This window comes from Cornus florida, unplaced genomic scaffold (genome assembly GCF_030987335.1).
Source record: "Cornus florida cultivar Cherokee Brave unplaced genomic scaffold, ASM3098733v1 CherokeeBrave_3.0.0_Hap2_Chr04, whole genome shotgun sequence".
NCBI lineage: Eukaryota > Viridiplantae > Streptophyta > Magnoliopsida > Cornales > Cornaceae > Cornus > Cornus florida.
In genome coordinates, this window is record NW_026775574.1 from 45,628,302 (window position 1) to 45,642,955 (window position 14,654).

The 14,654-nt window shown below is 34.5% G+C and overlaps 1 long non-coding RNA gene across 1 annotated transcript; it reads right to left on the bottom strand.

The window, feature by feature from the left end:
- Positions 1-2,438: 2,438 nt before the first annotated feature.
- On the bottom strand, positions 2,439-4,141 carry LOC132303211 (uncharacterized). The gene is made up of 2 exons (XR_009481123.1): positions 3,870-4,141; positions 2,439-2,651 (listed from the first exon to the last, which is right to left on the bottom strand). It is a non-coding gene; the product is annotated as an uncharacterized LOC132303211 (long non-coding RNA).
- Positions 4,142-14,654: the final 10,513 nt, after the last annotated feature.

Genomic DNA, 14,654 nt, shown 5'->3' on the forward strand with positions numbered 1-14,654 from the left:
TCAACCCCAAAGACACCTTCCCATTCAAATTACAAAATAAGTTTGATTTTGATTGTTGCCTTCTTTGGTCAAGACTTTGAGTGGGAGGACTCAAGAAGTGAAAGAATATGGTTGGAATGAGTCAAGATTTGTTTGAACTCTTTGAAAAGAATAACTGAAGTAGAACAATCAAGTTTGTGATTTTGGTGGCTTGGTTAGGCAATGGTCATACACTCTAAGCTCTATGTTTAAGTCACACAATCTTTCGTAATGAGTGTCGCTCTCACACAAGCTCGAACTCTAAATCACACAATCTTTCGTAACGGGTGTCGCTTTCACACTCTGAACGCGCTTCCACTCTGCACGCGCTCTAGTTCAAATTTTCACTATTTATGATTTAATTTTGTCATTTTTGCGCTTTCGCTCTCAAATTCGCTCTCGCTCCCACTCCCGCTTTATGTGACTTAACTCTAGGTTCAACCTTCTGTTCTAATATTACATTTAAAATTAAAAAATTATTTTTGCAGTTCTCATATTACATTTAGAATAAAAAATAAAAAATTATTTTTGCAATTATGAAAGGGGTTAAAAGGTCAAATCACCCAATGCAAATTTTCTTCCTCATTTTCATTCCCACTAAAGTAACCACTCAACCAAAGACACCTTCCCATTCAAATTACAAAATAAGTTTGATTTTGATTGTTGCCTTCTTTGGCCAAGACTTTGAGTGGGAGGACTCTGAGTTGTAAGAATATGGTTGGCAGGAGTCAAGATTTGTCTGAACTCTTTGAAAAGAATAATTGAAGTAGAACAATCAAGTTTGTGATTTTGGTGGCTTGGACAGGTAGTGATCAACCACTCAAGTTCTAGGTCTAAGTCACACAATTTTTTGTAACGGATGTCGCTCTCACGTTCTGAGCACGCTTCCACTCTACATGCGCTCTCGCTCAAATTATCATTATTTATGATTTAATTTTGCCGTTTTTGCGCTCCAGCTCTCAAATTCGCTCTCGTGCTAGCTTTATATGACTTAATTATAGGTTCAATCTTCTGTTCTAATATTACATTTAAATAAAAAATTAAAAAGTTATTTTTGCAGTTCAACCTTCTGTTCTCATATTACATTTAAAAAAAAAAAAAAAAAAATTATTTTTGCAGTTATGAAAGGGGTTAAAAGAATCACCCAATACAGTTTTTCTAGCTCCTTTTCATTCCCACTAAGGTAACTAAACCGATGACCCCTTCCCATTAACTTAAACATCCCACCATATGTTACCATAAAACAACATACTCAATAAAAAACATGTAATTACTGGGGTATAAACTATAAACTCCTCATTCTCAACGAGAGAGGGGTTCGAGTTTGGACGTAAGCAAAAAAGAAGTATGTATTTGCTTTACCATTTAAAAAAAAAAAAAAAGAAGAAAAAGAAGAAAAGGAGTACATTTAATTATGCACTTAGCTCATATGGTGTCTCTTTCTCTTGGAGGGATAGAATCCAAGTCCTAAAAAGAGGACATGAGGTTGGCTAACAGTATACTCAGTCACCTGTTGTGTAATCCATTAGATACTTTTTCAAGAGGAGAATATTTTTGTCATAACCAAGTTTCTAGCCATCTAAAACACAAATAAATTCCAAATCATGTTCATCTAGTTTTTCATCAACAAAAAAATGGCAATTGATCTGAATTTCCCCAAAAAAATTAAAAAATAAAAATAAAAATAAAAATCAAAGAAAAAAAACACGAAGTTCCTTTTCTTAGCTGCTGTTGCACTTAGTATAACTAATCACCATTGAAACCCTATTATATCACATCCATTCCAAGCAAAACCAGGACAATAGAGCAGACAGACAAGACGAAAGTTTAGGATAGCCAAATCACCAATTTGAGGCTTCTAAACTTACGTTGTAGTTGTTATAAATTCTTTCCATCATGCCTTGACTTTAAAGATAAGGCGGTCCAGCATATGTTTTGAACTTATAATGAATACCAAAAGAAAAACAAAAAAAAAAAAAAAAAATAGTATTTGACTTGATGTTTACATTTTATAAACATGATGAGCACACAAAGGTATATAATAATACTTGAATCCAGTAAATTTATTTCATGAAATTCATTAAAATTAATCCGAAATTAATACAAGAATAGTACTCAGGAAACTAAAATTTAAAACAAAAAAAAGAAAGAAAAAAAAATGAGAAAAAAAGGTAAAACAAATCTTTTATATCTAAATGCAATGTCTAGGGATGACTAAACAACTCACCCCATCAAATACTACATGAATAGTAAAGTCAAATGAATCTTCTTGAAGGGAATTACTGTGTCAATGCCTTTTTGGACTCTCCAAAGAGTATTATCATTAGTACACTAGCCACAACCATTAAGTCACACTTTAAGATCAATAAAGTATATCATGAGTACACGAGTGTAAATGATAATTGAATAAATGAAACAAATTAAACAACAATGAAACAAATTTATTATTTGCGTACAACAACAATGTTATGGACAACATGACTGATACATATTAAAAACATAACTATTTCCTCTATGTGATTGATCTAGAAGAACAGCAAAAGATCCTATAATGTTTGTCGAAAATGCCACCACCATGAGTAGATTTGATCATATCCCAAAGCAGAGGAAATTGTCAAGATGCAAACACGATCCTGGGAGCAAGAATACCATCACACATACTATTTCTGCATAAAGTGGGATGAGGAGTGTCCAAAAACAGAGTAGGATGTGGGTATAAAAAATCAAAATCCGGTGAAGTCAGGATGGATAAGAATATCAGTGAGAATGAACCAAAACATCGTGAATGAGAAAAAGCAATTGCATCTGATATAATAAAGATTATAAAGGCTTTATCTGTAAAGAGAATTGGATGACCTCTATATAATTTCACTCGTGAAAATATCAGTTGATTGCGAAGCTCATGGCATATTCTTCATTCATCATTTGGATTTCATAACAGCAAAAGATCTTATAATGTTTGTCGAAAATGAAATGGTGTAGATTCGATCATATCCCAAAGCAGAGGAAATTGTCAAGATGCAAACAAGATCCCGAGAGAAAGAATCCATGCTTTCTCTTGTCCAAAAATAAGGTAGGGTGTGGCTCCAATATCTACCGTCAGATGAATAGGGTGTAGAGATAAATAATTTATGACCCAAAGTAGAGTAAAATGTGGGTGTATAAAAAATCAAAATCAATTGTCGTATAAGGTGATGACAGGATGGATAAGAACATCAATAAGAAAGGAATTAGATTAGAAAAAGAGAAAGTCCCATCGGATATAAAATCGTGAGGATGGACAAAAAAACATCTGATATAATAGATTTATTTGTAGAGAGAATTGGATGCCGAAAATTAATTTAATTCATGTAACAATATCTTTTGGTTTCCTGTAACATAAGCTCTTAATTTAACTCATGTAACAATATCTTTTGGTTAAAAAGATAGTGAGGTTTTTCAGTTTCCTGTAATATAAGCTCTTTTCTTTGAGGCTCCCCTAAAAGCGGCTCTTGCACAGTAGTCTGCTGCCAAATTACACCGTCTAGTGGACAATACTCCAGGTAATGCTTTTAGCACGCAAGTATGTCTTCATCCATCATTTGTATGAATTTCATCGTACAGAGAAACAACAATCGAATAATCTTTCATTCCGGTATTAAACCCTATTAATTTAGCCAACTCAACAATCGAATAATCTTTCATTCCGGTATTAAACCCTATTAATTTAGCAAACTCAACAATCGAGGGCAGAGTTGGCATTTGATGGAATAAATTAAACCCAGATGAAGCAGTAAATGGAACTACTACTATATTAGTAGTAGAAACAGGTGATAATGGGTTTAGACACAGAATAGAAACAATACAAATACCTCTTGAAGATGAGCAAGTACCGGATCGAACCCTTGACCAGTCCGAAACCCAGATCCAACGGGTCACAAGCTGATCTGGTAATACAAGCACCTTTTGGGAGGTAATCATGGTATATCGATTGATTCTTTCACCTGGGTTAGGCGCAGATTAAGATCCGATTGCACTGTGAATCGAATACCGAATCATGAGTTCAAGCTTCGACTCCTATCGGATCTCTTTTCCCTTTGAAAGCTTTTTCACTTATAGCCGCCAAAAAGATAAGCTACCTAAATGTTACTGCGATGAATGGAGGAATAAGGAACCCTATATAGGGATTGCAAATTCCCCATTCACACTGGGGCCCCGCCCCGCCCTTTTTATGGCAGGGATGGGGACCCTTTTATGTAAACGAGGACGGGGATGGGAATAAATGGTGAAAACCCACCGGGGCCGGGGCCGGGGATAGGGTATCCCCATGAGACGACCCTGCTTTTTAGGCCAGCGTGTCCTGTGATGAACCGTAAGGATGATTCGATAACGGATCCGAATGAGGAAGCGAAAACAGAAGACAAGATTCTAAGAAGTCAAAGTGACCTTCCATGAGGTCGTGGAACTCAACAAGAACTGATGCGGAAGCAAAAGATCGAAAATATGACAAATAAGCCCCCAGGGGCAAAATAGTCATTTCTAAAAACTGTAGATTCGGGTGCCACCGAGCACACCGCTGGAAGAACAACGAAAAACTAATCAAGATGGACTCAAGAATCGCATGATTCGGAGTCCGGACGAAAGAGAAACGGCATGACGAAGAAAAACGAGCACTTAAGGCAAAAAGGGTAATCTGGTAATTATCCAAGAAGAACCGGGTGCAACCGAGCACACCGTTGGAAAGACAGCGAAAAATTAGTCAAGTTAAAAAAAACACAAAGAAGAAACCCCCCTCAAATTTGAGTTTTCTACATGATTTGCGAGAGAATTAAAAAAAAAACGCAATGTAGAATGCCCGAAATGCCCCTCCATGAAATCTGGTCATGGAGGTCCAAAAAGCTGCTAAATTGAAAAACTGAGAGCTAAACTTTATAAGCAATTTCCGATATCAAGACGACATTTTCTGGAAAAACACGAAAAAGAAACCCCCCTTAAAATCATGTTTTCTATTCAACCATATTGAAAGAAGAAAATAAAATCACAGTGAAAAGTCTATAATGCCCCTAGATCAGAATATGCAAAAAAAGTGCGAAATGAATTCACAAGAGGCTCAAATCACCAAGGATGAGGTTTTACCCGGAAACGACCATGCACGCAAACGTAACTTACCTATTAGGACGTGCTACAATGGTCCATGACTTAAAAATACCACCGATGCAAAATCCGACCCCCCAACGGGCAAAAAGGCAAAAATGGAATTTGGAATAAAAACTCGGAATCCAAAAATACAAAATGGGGTCAAATGACCGTTTGGTCCTTGGCCACACTTCAAACATGATTTATGAGACCCTATGAAAGAATGAGAATGGAATTCCCACACTCGAAACAACCATGGTGAAGCAATGACTTGCGATTTTTCAAGATTTTCACAATATTTCATGAAGTTAAAAAGTACATAGAATACAATATAATGGTCATTGGCCTCCGGCCTCATCTCGTACATATCAAATACATTGAAAGGAGTGTACTTAAGTACACATTACATACATGGAATCAAATATACATATTTTAACATATAAGTCTACAAAATAACATTTCATGCTAACATTTGCATGAAATGGAAACTTGAAAGCTACACGACATCCAAGGAATGCTAGGCGTCACGAACCAAGTCTTCATACTTGAAATATGCCCCAGTATCGTAGGGGTGAGTAACATAAAGCTACTCGTAGGAGATGAGCATGCATCGACCTAGCATTTTACAAATTTATCACCTTAAGGTGAAACATGTTAAAGGGGTTCATGCCACCTAATGTCTATATCGAAATGAGACTCAGGGAGCATCCTAAGCTACCTTAGAGTGTTTCTAGCATAAATCACATCATTTATGCCATTTAAACAATATGGAAGCACGTTATACAAAGCAACAAGATATAGGTTCTTAAATGTATTAACTTGCAATCTCGAATACAGAAACAACTAAAGTGATCATGTCACCTAACGTCTATGTTCTAAATAAGTCTAAGGAATCATCCTAGGCCATGCTGAACAATCAAAACGCAATTTACAACTTCAATGCAATCTAACCACATAAAAGCATATTATACAAGGCAACAAAATACAATTTCTTAAAGCTATCAGCTTGAAAACTAAAGCACGAAAACAACAGAAGTGGGTCATGCCACCTAACGTCTAAGTTATAAATGAATCAATAGGATCAATCCTAAGCTTTGTTAGAATGTCAAAACACAATTTTCAATATCGATGCAATTTAACCAACATTGGAACTTCCAATACAACGCATAAAGCACAATTTCGCAAAGTTAACATCATGTAACTTAAAATGGAACGACAAATAAGAAACAACAAGTTACAACATCATCTAGTTATCAACTTGAAAATGAAATGCGAAATCAAACAAAGTGGATACTCGGACGTCACGCCGGATTAGACCGACAACATAGTTACTTTAGGGTTACTAGCCCATGGGTAACCTCCCTATGTGCGCACTAGACTACATAGAGGGACTATCCCCGGTACTAGAACCACGTCCTAGCCATAGCCAAACAACGACATCCTTAAGTTTTCAAAATCAACAAGTTGTGCAACAACGCATATATCAACAGGAATATGCAAGATAATTAACTATCTACCAAGCACAACCAAATTTGGAAACCTATACAATACATGCTCTAAGTCCACAACTAATATGATATGATAAATGTCGAATCTTCAGTGTGCGATTCGTTACACGCTATGCATGAATGATGTTAAATATGAAGTGTGCAAATCATTACGCAAGATAACAATATATTCAATATTGAAAACATAAGCTCATAAGTTTAAATACAACAACAAGGTAGAACTTTAATTAAATCATGCTAATTTAAATCCCAAGGTTCTAAAACAACTTCAAATAGTCCTAAATTAATATATACTAGTAAACAAGTCATGGCCAATACAAATATCAAGTTAAAACCTTAATTAAGCTAATGAGACCACAAAATAGATTTTAATTAATTCTTTTAATTAAAATCTCTAGATTTTCAAACTCAACCAAATGCTCTCAAATTAACCTATGTTGGAAAATATGCCAAGGACTATTGTAATATCACATTACAAGTTTATTTCATTCAATTTACGACCATGCGAATTAAACTTTCACTAAAGTTAAATATAAAACAAAAGTTGTAATTCTCATGCAATAAATCCCAATTTAATACATGTGAACAATCATACCAAAACTTAATTTTCTAGCATGCCACAATACAATTCCAAGTTGTATATCACCATGAGGATTAAATCTTAAACATGGAATTTAATTAAATAAAAGGTTTCAAAACCTAACCGAATATTCTAAATCAAATATATGTGAAGGTATATGGCATGTAAATCAAGAATATCAATTCGGGAATTCAAATAGAGTGAATAGTGCACTCGGGGCAAATTAATTAATTAAATTAATTAATAATTACTAATTTTCAAAACACCTCCAATTACTTTCAAATTCAACTATGTTGGAGAGCATGCTAAGGTCTAATTTAATATGCTAACACATATTGATTTCAAGCTAGTTAAGGCCATGTGAATTAATCTTTCACTAAAGATAAATATTAAATAAAATCTTTAATACTTATTCAAATGTTCCAATTTTAATACACGACAATGAACATATCAAGGGGTAATATAAAATCATGTTACATGTTTAAACCAAGTCATGAGCAACTGGGAAAATTAAATCCCGTACAAGAAAAATAAATAATAAAATCTCTAGATTTTATATTTAATCATGCAAACAAGTAGTATAAGCATCACAAGCATGCTACATAACAAGAATTTAATCCTAGAACATCCCCTACCTCAATTTGAGATGAAAATCTCAAATCCCCACCAAAACGAAAGTGCTTCGAATCCGACAATACCGAGAGGTTTTGTCTGGGACTACCCCGGGAACAAGAATCTGCAAGAAGCCCCATGAAAATCTCAACTTGACTCCAAACCCAAACTCGAAAAATCGTCGGAAATGGATTTTAATAAGGGCATAAGATGCGCGGCGTCAAGACAAACATTAAACGTTAAGGCCGAAGACTTTTCATTAAAGAAAAGTGAACCAAAAGAGGAGAGAGAAGATGGAAGCCATGGAAGGGAATGAGATCTGGTCCAGAACGTGTGGGGAAAAAGAGGAAAATTATGTTTTAATTTTTCAAACCCCCTATTTCTAAAAAATCACAAAAAAGTGCCCCGCCGGGTTTGAAAAAGTGGATTTTGAGCAGACGCGCTTAAACAGCAAAGCTCCATGAACAAAAAAGATTTAACATGAGAAAATATGAACAACGGAAGAAACGGCGTCGAAAACTGAGTCCCGAGCAGAAAGTTATGCCCCGAACAAGTTCGACGACAACCGGGTCCAGAAACTCTGAAACTGGAGAAAAACGACCAGAACGGAACTCTAAGAATCCACGACTCGACAAAATGTGAAAATGAATCCTGTACGAGGATCCAAGCTCCAGACAAGACATTTTGCAATAACTTTCGTTAATTGCACAATGACCCCTATAAAAAGGGTTAACTGCGAAACTGCCCCAGAATGAAAATATCTTTCAAAAGATATTTTCTTAGATACCCCTGAAATAAAATATCTTCAAAAGATATTTACGAAAAACACCCCAAGAAATGAAAAAGATTCTAAAGAATTGTGCATCCATACCCCTGTGGGCACCGGGAGTAACCAGAGAGTACTTTCTTGCAAAAGTAAATATACGTATTTCGAGAAAACCACTCAAGATGAAGGCACGTGAAGTCAAAAACCAACTCCGAGCATGAGAAGTGAGGTTGTGCCAAAAACTGACAAACGAAGATAAGACAGAATAGGGAAAAGGACGAAATAACGCATAGTGTCGAAAAACGAAAAATGTGAAAATGACTCGGTCCTCTAAGGAAGTTGTCAATCCACGGAAAAGAGTCTCAGGAACCAATTTCGAGCACTCGAGATGACACTAAACGACACGAAACAGAGCTCAGAAAAGAAAATTAAACGAAAAAAATTCATTCGTAAAATTTCAAGAAAAAGAAAAGGAAGGCAAATGACCGAGTCGTTACACCCCGCCCCGCCCCGATTAAGTGTGTAATTACTAAAATACCCTTACCTATTTTATTATATTTACCAAATTAGCCTATACTATATATATACCATATATATGGAAACCCTAAAATCTTGCCTAATTCTAAATTGAGGCGGCAACCCAAGTCACGGCCTCTTCCTTCTTTCACCATCTTCTCTCTTTCTTTACCTAAGAATCGACAACAACATCAGCTTTTTCGCGTCCGTCTTTGGCATTGGCTCTTCCGTGTCCTTCCGAATCCGTATCCGGCATCAGCTCTTCCCCCTCATCGGTATGGGCTCTTTCCCCTCACCTGTATTGGCTCTTCCCCCTCACCGGCATCAGCTCTTCCCTGTCAACCCTCACCGGTATATGCATATGTAAGTGTGTATATAAATATTTGGAGTGTTGGATTTTGGATCCATGGAACTGTGATTTTATTTATTTATTTACTTTTTTGAGTTTATTCCAATATTTTACAATGTTTATAATCTTAAAGTTGGAATTATTCCATCAGATTATTAGAAAACCTATATATATATAATGGATCAAATCATTTTGGTTTTGATTGAACTATGATTTCTTTATTTTTTATTTTTACAATTGAAGCTGTGATTTTTTTTTTTTTTTTCTCTCTCTCTTTCTCTATCCTGGAACTGTGATATTGAGAATTAGGAGAACTTAATCAGGGGCGGGGCGGGGCAGGGACGGGGGCGGGGAAAATGGTAGCGGGGATGGGGATGGGATTGAAATTTTTAACGGGGATAGGGGCGGGGACGAGGGTGAAATTTTTGGTCGGGATAGGGATGGGGATGGGGAATGAGATCCCCGCCCCGCCCCGCTCCGTTGCCATCCCTAACCCTATAGAGAGAGATGGGGAAAGAAACACGGATGGTTTGTATTTCTCCATGTAGCACCAAAAGACACGTCAGTCAGCGCTAATATAAATTCTATATTATTATTTGTAATTTTATTAAAAAAATATAATTAGAACGTTAGTTAGTTAATTAATTAATTAATTTATACCCTAATATTATATGTATATATTAGAAGTTACATTGCATTATAATTATAAGGGTGATAGAGTGTTTAATTGTGCAATAAGAGTAAGAAATTATATACTTATTTTTAATTGTAATCTTAGGATCAATCTTACGGCAATTAGTTAATTAATTTTTTTTCTTTATTTTAAAAAACTTACTCTTTCTTTCCATACCATTAAATATCGTTAAAGGAAAATTATAGAATTAGACAATTTAATAAAGGAAACAAGAATAAAATAATTTGGCTACTTTTTTGTCTGGGTTTCTCTATCCAGTAAAAAACCCTTCCCCATCACTATCGATTGTTTATTCAACAAATTTACAAGCAGCAACTGAGACCAAATAAAATTAATCAAAAGAAATCTATAAAATGGCTTTTAAATAAAAATTGCTTAAGAAGTATTGATTATAATCAAAACTCAAATTTCAAGATTGATCCATTTTTATACTCAGCTTAATAAAATATTTTGAATTTATTCAGCAACTAATTTAGAATTAGGAGACTACTATTGGCTTTATAAATTTTTTAGAAAGGTCCTCCAAAACAACTCTTAATATATTATTATATATCCATCTAAATGTTCTCAGTTTTATTTTATTTTATTTTATTTTTATTTTTGGTAAATTAAATGTTCAAAGTGTTGATTTTGTAAAAATATGCCAAAATATGTGTAATATCATTACAAATCCTAAGTTTTTTCAAGGTCTTTAATTTATAGTATTCTAATTGAGAATTAAGTTCTCTATTTATTTAAAATCATTTAGGTATGTGTTTACATAATTTATCAATAGAATTGATAAAGTGTGGAAAAAAACTACAAATGATTGACTTTTAATTTTAGATTAATTTTACTTTGTCTCAGTGGCTCTTGCGAATTTGGCAAAAAGTACAAAATTATTTTATTCTTTTTTTTTAGTTAAAAAAATTATTTTATTCTTGTTTCCTTTAATAAATTGTCTTGTTTTGTCATTTTTCTTTAACTATATTTAATTGTATGGAAAGAAAATTTAAGTTTCTTAAAATAAAGAAAAGAAAAGTTAATTAATTAATTGCCGTAAGATTAGATCTTAAGGCTACAATTAAAAGTGAGTATATAATTTCTTGCTCCCATGGAGCAGTTGAACACTACTAATAAGGGAAAAATGCAAAAAAAATACCTTAAACTATTGGTATGTTGCAACTAATCCTTGAACTACAAAAAAAAAGAAAAACCACGAACTATTAATTTATTGCACTTCGGCAGTTGCTTTGATCAAAAAAACAAAAAGACCCATTTGCCCTTAATAAAACCACGTAGTTTTGTAGTGTTTGAGGTGAGTGGTTGACATGGAAAGGTCAAATATCTTTGACTAATAAAACTTTGACCTAACCTTTATCACTATGTTATCTCTAACCTTTTATCACTAGGTTATCTTATTTGACATCAAACAACCCAAAGCAAACCCAATTGTTAAATAACTTATCAATCCTCTCTGAGATATATTTTTGTAATTGGCTAATTTCGGTAACAAAACAAGTCCTAGTCGAATTGTAATTTCAGTTACCATATCAGAATTGACATCGACTGTGGAATTAGAAGGTTATTCAGAAGAGGAAAGTACTATTGATCATCGAAAAAGAGAGAACAACACATTAGGAAATCATTTCCCACTTATGACACAATTACCTATATGGTATATGTTCAGAGTTACCAAAATACAGAAAATCCAAGTTTCAGGTGGATTATGTCAAATGGGAACCGGTACCTGAATTTGAGAACCGGTTCAAGAAGCTGAGATTCGAGAGAAAATCCTACTGTCCTTTGGGAACCGGTACCAAGATTTGGGAACCGGTTCCAAAAGTACTGACAGCATTAGGTTTTTTAATTTCCTTATTCTGTCGGTTTCCTTTTTGATTCCAATTACCTTCTAAGTCCTATGCACGAAAATTCCTTTATTTTCAGAAGGAATAGAACTTTGCAAACTCTATATAAACCTTGTCATATACATAGGTTTATTTACGGCTTTTGTTCTACAACTTCATTATTTTTAAAAGCCTTAGGAAGATTATTCTTGCTGTAAATCCAAGAGATTTATCAGTCATCTTTCTATAACACATACACATAAACACATAGTGAGTTTAGAGTTGTGGTGTTCAAAATCCTGATCGTGATCATACAATTGCATCTATATCGATTAGATAAAAGTAGATCTACTTTTACATCAATTCAGATATTGAAGAACATAAGTAAAAACGATCACACTTTGAAAAGGTTGGAGCATTCGAGGAGTGTTGTCTGATCTACCTACTACTCTTCTACAGATATCAAGCATAAGCCTGAGGTCAAGTTACTGTTGGATGGGGAGTCGCAAAGCCAGAGAATTGTAGCAATTGGTGTTTGGTAGAACGATAGGGTGTGAGCCAGAGTCAAAGTTTAGTGTACTTTATTTCAAGCATAGTGGATTGGTTTACTTTGGACTGCATAGTCCACGAGGTTTTTCTAGCACAAATAGTTGATGTATTTTATCAACTGGGATTTTCTCACTAAGAATCCTAATGTCATCTCTAACTTTTACTTTGCTTTATTTTATCTATATGTGATTAATTGCTTAATTACTAAAATAAAGTAAGTTAGAAAAACACAAGATCTATTTTCAAAGTAATTAAAACTTTCTAAATATTCCGCTGCGTACGACTCACAAATTGGTATCAGAGCCAAATAAAGTAACGATATGAGGCCTTTTTCAAGAAAAGCGACATAAAAAAAATCGTTAGTATCATCATGAGGAGAATCATTATCACTTAAAGCAGAATTTTCATATAGAAACTTTCATTGCTTTTCCTTTATTCCTATCATTTTGTTCTTTCCTAGGACTAGGACAAACATTGGATGCGTAACCTTTATCACCACAATTCCAGCAAATGAATTCAATTTCTTTTGATTCTTCTACTTTATTTTCATTTGACGATGCGACGGCCGTTCTTTGTACGCCAAAATGATGTAGTGAATGTGCGGTTCAAGAAAAGCCTTTTGGGTCAAGTTTAAATTTATAAAAACCACTACCAACACTACTACTAACGTAGCAAGAGTGAGTAGGGATCGTCCCAAGGGATTATGAGGATCGAGCAATGTCGTGGAATAATTAGGGCTAGTAGGTTGAGTGATCAAACAATTGGTTGGTTGGTTGATTAAAGAGCAACTAAATTAAACTAAGTATTAGCAAAAGAGTGCAATTAAGAGTAAGTAAGAGAGAAAGAAAGAGATCTTGGGGTTTAGAGATCACCACCAAGCAATGCATTTCTATATCATTGACAAGTGATTAATGAGGGCAAATGGTGTGTTGCAATATTGGTGTGTGTGTGTTTGGTTGATTCAATAAACAAGGATGACTAGTTAAGCATGTATTGTCTAAACATCATGTGAAAGACACAATATATCTAAGCAATGAATCATATATTGTCTAAACAACATGTGAAAGGCACAATAAATCAAAACAAGTCATTAATCCTTTCATTAAGCTCACAATCCAAATACAACACAAGGATAGAGACATATGCTACTTGCATTCAAAAGCTTGGATCATCAAACAACAAGCGTAGATTGTCTTCCCATTTAACACTACGCTACAACTACACTACATCTACATTACTAACATGAAAATAAACTAGGGGAGAGGTACAATCCATCAAGGTATAAGAATAAACTATCAAGAGAATCACAAGAGCATTCCTTTAAGCACTATGTTTTGACAATCTCCAAATCTATAGCATCAATACACATAGACATGCATCAATAACACAAAATCTAGAGACAAACACATGAACATCTAAATAAGCATACATAGATATATGGATAGAATGAAATGACCAATTGGAAGCATTAAACCACATAAATCATTGAATAAACAAGATCTATATATATCAAAATGTCAAAACATCAATTACAACACTAATCACTTAATAATACACAAGATCAAGATATAGAAAGCATGCTTGGGGCTAACTCTAGCCCCAAGAGGATGTCTAGCCACTCATGGTGATGATGCTCCAACCCTCAAGGGCTAATTCCATGGTTGAAATCTACTCCTTGTTGATGAAGAACTCCTTTGGTGTCTCTAGGCTCTTCCTCCTCTAAGCTTCCTCTCCAAAAGATGAAATGAAAATAATGTTGGCTCCCCTTATAAAAAGTAATCCTTATCCTTATATAGGTAGGTCAAAATGACACTCAAAATAAGCTAGGGTCGTGCACACAATATTCCCTAATGATTGGATAAAGGACAACTTTCAATGAGATGGAATTTTAACTTTTTCACACTGGAGGAAGTTCGATTGATCGAACCTTGAACTTAGATCGATCGAAAGTAAGTGAGATCGATTGAACTTAGGCTGGATCGATCCAACTGGCTGAGCTTTTTAGAAAAAGACAAATCCGAGATATTTATGGGAGATATTTATGGGAAAAGGACAAAAGTGGTTAGTGGGTGGTACAGCTGTGGATATGATCAATCATTTGAATAAGGACAAAAGTGTTCG